We start from the raw sequence: 7,914 nt of genomic DNA, 5'->3' as shown, positions 1-7,914 counted from the left end.
ACTTGGGCATCTATACGGAGTAAGCTGGTTAGGAGTAACACAACATCCGAAAAATTTCGGCAGAAAGAGTGGTAATAACCCGCCATCCCCAGGAAGTGTCGAAGGTCTTTCTTTGTCTTTGGAATGGGGAACGACGTAATAGCTTGGACTTTTGCGTCCACAGGCTTGACTGTTCCGTGTCCCACCAGTTTACCCAAGTAAGTGACAGTGCCCTGTCCGAACTCACATTTCTCTAGGTTCAGCACTAACGAAGCCCCTTTTAACCTAGTAAAAACTTGGTCTAACACTGTCATATGTTGTTTCCACGAGTCAGAGTAGACAACCACATCGTCTAAGTAAGCTTCACAGTTCCTAACATCGGCAAGTACTAAATTCATAAGTCGCTGAAATGTGGCTGGGGCATTACGTAATCCGAAGGACATGACCGTATATTGTAGGAAGGTGTCTGGGGTAACGAAAGCGGAGATCTCTGAAGCACGAGGGGTTAACGGTACCTGCCAATATACTTTCAGGAGGTCGAGCTTGGTTACGAACCGAGTGGACCCAATGCGGTCCACACAATCTTCCATTCTAGGAAGCGGAAAGGCGTCGGGTTTGGTTACCGCGTTTACTTTCCTATAGTCGGTGCAGAAATGAGACGTACCATCAGGTTTTGGGACAAGCAAACAGTGTGAACTCCAGGGACTGGAACTGGGAACGGCGAGACCCGTTTCCAGCAGGTAATCAGTCTCCTTCTTTAGTAGCTCCCGCTTATGAGGACTAACGCAATAGGGGTGCTGTTTAATGGGGATATGATCTCCAACATCAATGTCATGCTCTAACACAGGGGTCTGCGAAGGGGTGTCGGAGAATAGAGACGGAAACTTGCGCACTAGGGCTTGGATATCCGATTGGGCGGCTCTGGGTAAGTGAGCAAGCCTTTTCTCAAGGGTTTTAAGGGCTTCTGAATTTGGTAGGCGAGCACATGGCAAACAATTTCTCCCGAGGTGCAGATCATCGAGTTCGGGCGAGTACTCGCGCACCGGCACAGTAACCACAGCAGAGGGGAGCAGAACAGGAGCAGGCGAAGGAGCGTGGTCAGCACGATCAACGTACGGTTTTAGCATGTTTATATGACACAGACGAGTTTTCCGCTTGCGGTTTGGGGTCTCAATGATATAATTTGTGGGACTTACTTTTTCCTGTATACTATAGGGACCTGAAAACCGGGCTTGAAGAGACGAGCCAGGCAGGGGTAAAAGGACCAACACACGATCTCCCTCTTGGAAAGACCGTTCTCTAGCCGTCTTATCGAAACGAGTTTTCATCACCTCCTGTGACGAACCTAACGAGCGCTTGGCCAAGTCCCTGACTGTACCAAGGCGCTCACGCAGAGACTTAACATAGTTTAACACATTACTAGTCTGAGGAGGTGGATTCGGGGACAACCACTGCTCTTGTAATACCTTCAAAGGATGCCCAAAAACAAGCTCAGCTGGGCTGAACCCAGTGGATTCCTGTACTGTATCCCGAATTGCGAATAAAAGCAAAGGTACTCCCTCATCCCAATCTTTTCCTGCCTCCGAACAGTAAGTTCGTAACATCGTCTTAAATGTTTGATGAAAACGCTCAAGGGCACCCTGGGACTCCGGGTGATAAGCACTGGAGACCTGATGTCTAATATTTAATTCACGTAATACCTGCGAAAACAACCGAGAAGTAAAGTTCGACCCTTGGTCGGACTGTACATATCTCGGTAAACCAAATGTGGTACAAAATTTTATTAGCGCTTTCACCACCCCTTTTGTTTTTAAGCTCCGCATGGGTATTGCTTCAGGATAATGGGTGGTGGCACACATTAATGTAAAGAGATAACTATTACCTGAACGGGTTTTGGGTAATGGACCCACACAATCAATAAAGATGTGTTCGAAGGGTTCCCCGATCGCTGGGACTGGGCGCAGGGGAGTGGGGGGAATCGTTTGATTGGGCTTTCCGATTAACTGGCAAGTGTGGCACGAACGACAATATCTCTTTATGTCCGAATTTATCCCTGGCCAATAAAAAACTTCATTATGCGGGCGAGCGTCTTACTAACCCCTAGGTGACCTGAGCACGGGTGATCGTGAGCTAAGGCTAATACTTGGGGTCTAAGGGGACACGGAACAACAACCTGAAACACCGTAGCCCATTCCTGGGGAGATTGAGGAGGGGTCCACTTCCTCCTTAGCACATGGTGATCCAAGAAGTAAGCTACCGAGTGGTCTGCTAAATCTGCTTTCTCTACGGCTGAATCAAAACACTCCCTCAACGATGGGTCAGCTCCCTGAGCGGAGATTAACTCTCCCCGCGTACACATGCGATCAGTGGTTTGGGATGGACCAGGTTCTTCTAGTTCAGGCGCCGGACTAGAGCACGGAGGCAAAATGGTGATCTCCTGATCAGCCATAAAGGTGTCAGCCAGGTCAATATCTGCAAATTTTCGAGCCTGAGACCGAGTGGAAACACAGGTGGGAAATACAGCAGGATAGTCAATATCCAAGTTGTCAGAGCAGTACCCTGGATCTGACGCTACCTCAGGTAGTGGAACTACCTTTCCTCCTGCTATGTCGTTCCCCAAAATGAATGTAACACCCGAAACAGGGAGACGAGGTCGAACAGCCACTTTCACAAAACCACAGAAATCATCGGTTTTCAAATACACTTGGTGCAGAGGCACTCTCACAGTTCCTAACTCAATTCCTTGCACAAGAACATCATAACCAGTGTACGTCGAGTCAGTAAAGGGTAACACATCGTCTAGTATGAAGGACTGAGCAGCTCCAGTATCACGCAAAATGGTTACAGGGCACTTTACATCGGAATCATTGAGCGAAACAAAACCAGAAAACACAAATGGGTGGAAGGCGGGTTCGACGGAGTGGGTTGGCGGCGAGACATCAATAACACAATCAGCAACATGTACCTTCCTAACAGTCGAACGGGTATTCTTGCGCCGAAACGCAGGGCAAACAGATATGAGATGACCAACTTCATGGCAATAGAAACATTCCCTTGTTTCTACCGGTGGGGTTGTCGTAGCAGCCTTCTCAGGAGGCGGCACCAATCTGGAATGGAGCTTACGAGGCATAGGGGTAGGAACAAACACGGTTCGATGGGAGCGAGCAGCAGCAGGATGTAACAGTTCCCACCTGTGCCCCTTGTTCTTCGGCTCCGGTCCCCCCCACAACCCCAGTTCGCATTAAGCGGTGACTTTGATGGATGGATATTTAGTATTGATGACTATTTTATATTATTTCTAGTTAGTAATGATCTGAGGTTGCCTACGTTTCCAGGCAATATTTGTTCAAATAAATCAAACCAAAAAATACCAACTGTCACAAACAGATAGAAAGTAAAAGGATTATAAGATAAAAATGTGTTGACATAGATCAATTTTAAACTTACACAGTAAATTGTAACATCAACATTGTCTAATACTGTTCACAGATCTGCAGGATGCTTGGGCAGGAAAGAATGTCCATATTCTGTTTTCGAAAGTGGGACCCTATAAATTGTTTTCCTGGGACATTGCAAAAATTGGTCCTAAGATGGAACTGGAGAGTGAGGTATTTTGCCATTATTATAATATGCATTGCTATCATCAATAATCAATTATGAACTGTTTACATGTAAACAGTTATTTGTAAATATCTGATTGATATTTAATTGATATTTATAAATATCAATAACCATTCAGGAGTATCAAAACCATGAGAAGACTCATCTTCAATCTTACAACAATGTAAATACAATGTATTAGACCAAATATCACTGTTTTTCTCACATGAATTCTTAATCATGTCATCTTCATTCACAGGTCATCAATGCATACTTAAGACTGCTGGTGCAGAGATGCAACAAAGAACAAGGGCACAAAGCAGCTCTCACTGATTCCTATGCCGTGACAGCAATGTGGGATCGCAAACTCTCCAGACTGCGGGTACTTAGTGGAACATGATTGAACAATTGTAATTATGTCTTCAATGAGGGCAAAAATAATGATTTTTTTTTATCAAATCTTAGATGGATCCAATGTCAAGTGATGTTATTCTGGGGGTTTTTAACAAGAGTCGTCACTGGATTCTGACAGTAAGATTATCATTTGTGAATTACACTCTCTCAAACAGTATTTTGCATCAGTCATATTATCTCATTATTAGATACCTGTATTGATAATAATATTAAATATGTTTTTTCACCTTTTGAATGCTTTATGATGTGTGCAACAGATTACAATGAACATGGCATTTAGATTTATGGAAGGGTATTTAATCCATCTTTATACAGAACTAGCAAATCAAGAACATGAAAAAATTATATCTGATCAGCTGAAAATATACAATCTTGATTTCTTGGCAGTGAGTACTGCAATAAAATAGTTACAATATCTTTGTTAGCCTCCACAGGGAGTCAGTGATTTAGCTAAGTCTTTCTATATTTCTGAGCTTGGAAAAACACCATATCTACATGCCAGCATTCTTTAGTAACCTTTAGTAACCTAAGATACAAAATTTTCAAAAGGAACTGTTTAGTAGCTCTTTCTGTAACACATGTATAATGTTTATTAATGTTTGAAATATTGTAATAATCACACTTTACAAACACATAGGTTCTATATCCGCATGAAAAGAGATGCCTGTTTTTGGATCCTTTGGAAGAAAAAGCAGCTGATCTGAGAAAGTGCCAGGAGACCACAAGATAAATTTGGCTCTCTCTGGTGCCTTACTGAAAAGCAAAAGCTAATTAGTGTGCTTTTAAATCATATGGCAGCATTTTCACAAGCACTTCTTTCTGTATGTCAGGGCCTTCATGAGGCAGAAGGGCTACATGAATTCAAGGTGGTAATGCGGCACCCTTCCTCATTCGCTCCAGAAAGATGCAGTTTCCTGTGGTGTCCTCGCGTTAAAGGTTTGTATTGTTTTTAAGCTATGTTTTAAACTGCAAATGTTGAATGACATCTCAGTTGTAAACATAAATCTTTTAATTTTTTTAGTTATTCTGTGCTTCTAAATTATACCAATCCAACTGTTTTTCAGTTTGCAGAAAAAATTCTCAATGGGGATAATTTAACTTTTGACACCTCAGAGAAACAAATTAACAAAATGAGGCTGGATATACTGTAACCACAACCCTCCTCCAGGAATCTGGTGTGTATTCTTTTTTGAAGGCCATAGATAATCCCTTTCTGTTTAAATCAGACATGAATTAAAAAGAACTAACGTAATAAAATACAGCATTTTCAGATCATATGTAGAAATAATATTTAAGAAACATTTGTTAGTATACAATGTTTATAAAAGACTTCTAGGTTAATATTTAACCTCTTTTTGTCTGTGGTGTCTGTTACTATTGTGGTAGTGAGGAAGGAGACACACTATGGGTAACTTTAAATTATAAACTCGAGGGGTGCTTGTTGCATGTCATCTCACCCCCCTCTCTTCCTACCATTTCCTGTCACTCTCCACTTTCCTTTGTGTAATAATGCAATTAAAACACACATAAATATGTATGTTTGTGTGTGTGTGTTTTTGTGTGTGTGAGAGAGAGAGTGAATGAATATAAAAACTGTTTTGATAAATCAGATTACACTCTGCAATGCAGTCTTGGTGTTAATGTAACCCTTGTGCCAGAGTAGGGGTCACATCAGATGGTGTTAGCCTTATAATTGAGCCAGTGTTCAAATTAATGTGAATAAAATAATAACATAACTAACACACTACTCTAGATCCGGATGGAGGGGGACAAGAACAAAGGTATATGCAGTTAAACAGTTTAATATAACAAGAACATGAAATGTTTGATGACAACTGAAATGACCGGTATGGAAAATAAGGAAAGTTTATCCCCGAAAGAAAGAAAGCAAATTGTCCTCTACCCGGGTAGACTTTATGTGACAGAGGATCAACAGTTCCAGCTTATCTGATTCTGGCGTTGAAGAGTGTGTGGCCGACTTGCCGTTCCAATCCAGGGCTGAGACGATGTGCCCAGGTTCCAGCACCAGAGCAAGGCAGAGGGTGCACGCTCAGAGTTCTTAGGACCAGCTCGCCATCAATTTCCAATGTGCAAAAAAAAACAACCTGTAGTACATACAGTAAGTAATTCAACTAAGTAATTTCTAATGAGACCTCATTCATTTCCCAAGCAGTTCAAGGTTAAGTTGTTTCAAGTATTTCTATCATAAACAAAAATAACATTTTGTAATTAACAAAATAGCTATACTATACTAGCATTAATCTAATATAATGCAAAAGAAATAACAGTATCAAATCCATCGTAACATCCATTGACAGTGATTTGTAACCGCTGACAATCCATATCTATACACTGCACAAAGTTTGACAAATTATTAAAATAAAATATATAATATACTTATTAAAGCGGTTTCCCAATTTTTACTCCGATTGGCTTTAACTTAAACATATGATCCTGTTCACACGAACAACACTTTTTTCAGGTCCCCATTAATACAGATGAGGCCACATGGCATTCAACTCACCGGAGTTCAGCAAATCCACAAACAATCATAAACCATCTGCTTCACAAAGTGGCGTATTCTGACAAAATAAATTAAAAGGAAAACTATATCAATCGATATCTAGTTTAATTTAAAGAAACTTTGCTTTAATCTGCTTTATTCAAATACTCATTTTCTTATCATTCATGCAACATCTATACTTCCCGATCCAAAGAAGCTCTCCCTCTCCCACACAGGTTTTCCCGTCACAACGTGACCGCAAAAAAAACCGTAAATTCCCTAATAAAAGTGCAAATAATATGGGTAAAATTTAACTGAGCCTAATTGGCATAATTGCTTGCGTTAGTTACCCTGCATTTATTTTAGTTGGGTTACATTAACATTAGTCTAGGTGTAAACATCAATGCTCTAGTAAAAGTAGGCACAGATTTTAAAACTTGTCAGAAAAACACTTAAAGAATGTATTTATTTGTTTGTTTGGTTATTTTGCAGATTTGCTGTGACATTTGTGAACAATGGTTCCACGTAAACTGTGTCCAGCATCCTTCGGTGGACAAGGACTACTTGTGCCCAGCATGCACATAAATATTAGCCAGCCACTAGGCAGTAGGGTGCAATGCATGCATCCCCCATGCATACTTTAATAATTAATGCACATAATGTTGTGTTAATTTAATTTGATTTAATTTAATTATATTTTCTGTTAATTTCTGTTAATTTAATAATTTAATACCTAATTTTATTTATCATGAATGTCATATTTATTTATTTATTTGTCGTTACTGTTAATTTAATTTTTATTGATTAAAAACAGTTATTGAGAAAGTTTATGAAATTCTGTTTTTTTTTTTCTATTTTTTGATATCTTATATTCCCAATCAGAGTTGAACCCCCCCCCCCCCCCCCACCCAATCATTCTTTCTTTACATCCCAGCCCAAAGTAATTCATACAGCATAAATAAGGGATACACATAAGTGACTGGTGCAAGTTTGGTGCATGTAGCACTTTCCCAGCCAGAGTTAGACAGGGGGGGGGCATTCTGTGGCAGGGTGGCTTGCTATAAAATGCCCCCCTAGCTAGAATTTCGGCCTTATGGCCCAGCCCAAAGTAATTCATACATATGTACAGCATAAATAAGGGGTAAATATGAGTAACTGATGCAAGTTTGGTGCATGTAGCATTTTCCCAGCCAGAGTGAGACAGGGGGGGAATTCTGTGGGAAGGTGGCCTGCTATAAAATGCCCCCCCAGCTAGAATCTCAGCCTTATGGCCCAGCCCAAAGTAATTCAAACAGCATAAATAAGGGGTAAATATGAGTGACTGGTGCAAGTTTGGTGCATGTAGCATTTTCCCAGCCAGAGTTAGATAGGGGGGGGCATTATGTGGCAGGGTGGCCTGCTATAAAATGCCCCCCCCC

The 7,914-nt window shown here is 41.0% G+C and overlaps 1 long non-coding RNA gene across 1 annotated transcript; it reads right to left on the bottom strand.

The window, feature by feature from the left end:
- Positions 1–4,268: 4,268 nt before the first annotated feature.
- On the bottom strand, positions 4,269–6,711 carry LOC111832821 (uncharacterized). The gene is made up of 2 exons (XR_011993495.1): positions 6,518–6,711; positions 4,269–6,098 (listed from the first exon to the last, which is right to left on the bottom strand). It is a non-coding gene; the product is annotated as an uncharacterized lncRNA (long non-coding RNA).
- Positions 6,712–7,914: the final 1,203 nt, after the last annotated feature.

This window comes from Paramormyrops kingsleyae, chromosome 10 (assembly GCF_048594095.1).
Source record: "Paramormyrops kingsleyae isolate MSU_618 chromosome 10, PKINGS_0.4, whole genome shotgun sequence".
Taxonomy (NCBI): Eukaryota; Metazoa; Chordata; class Actinopteri; order Osteoglossiformes; family Mormyridae; genus Paramormyrops; species Paramormyrops kingsleyae.
This window is presented reverse-complemented; position numbering and strand designations above follow the sequence as displayed.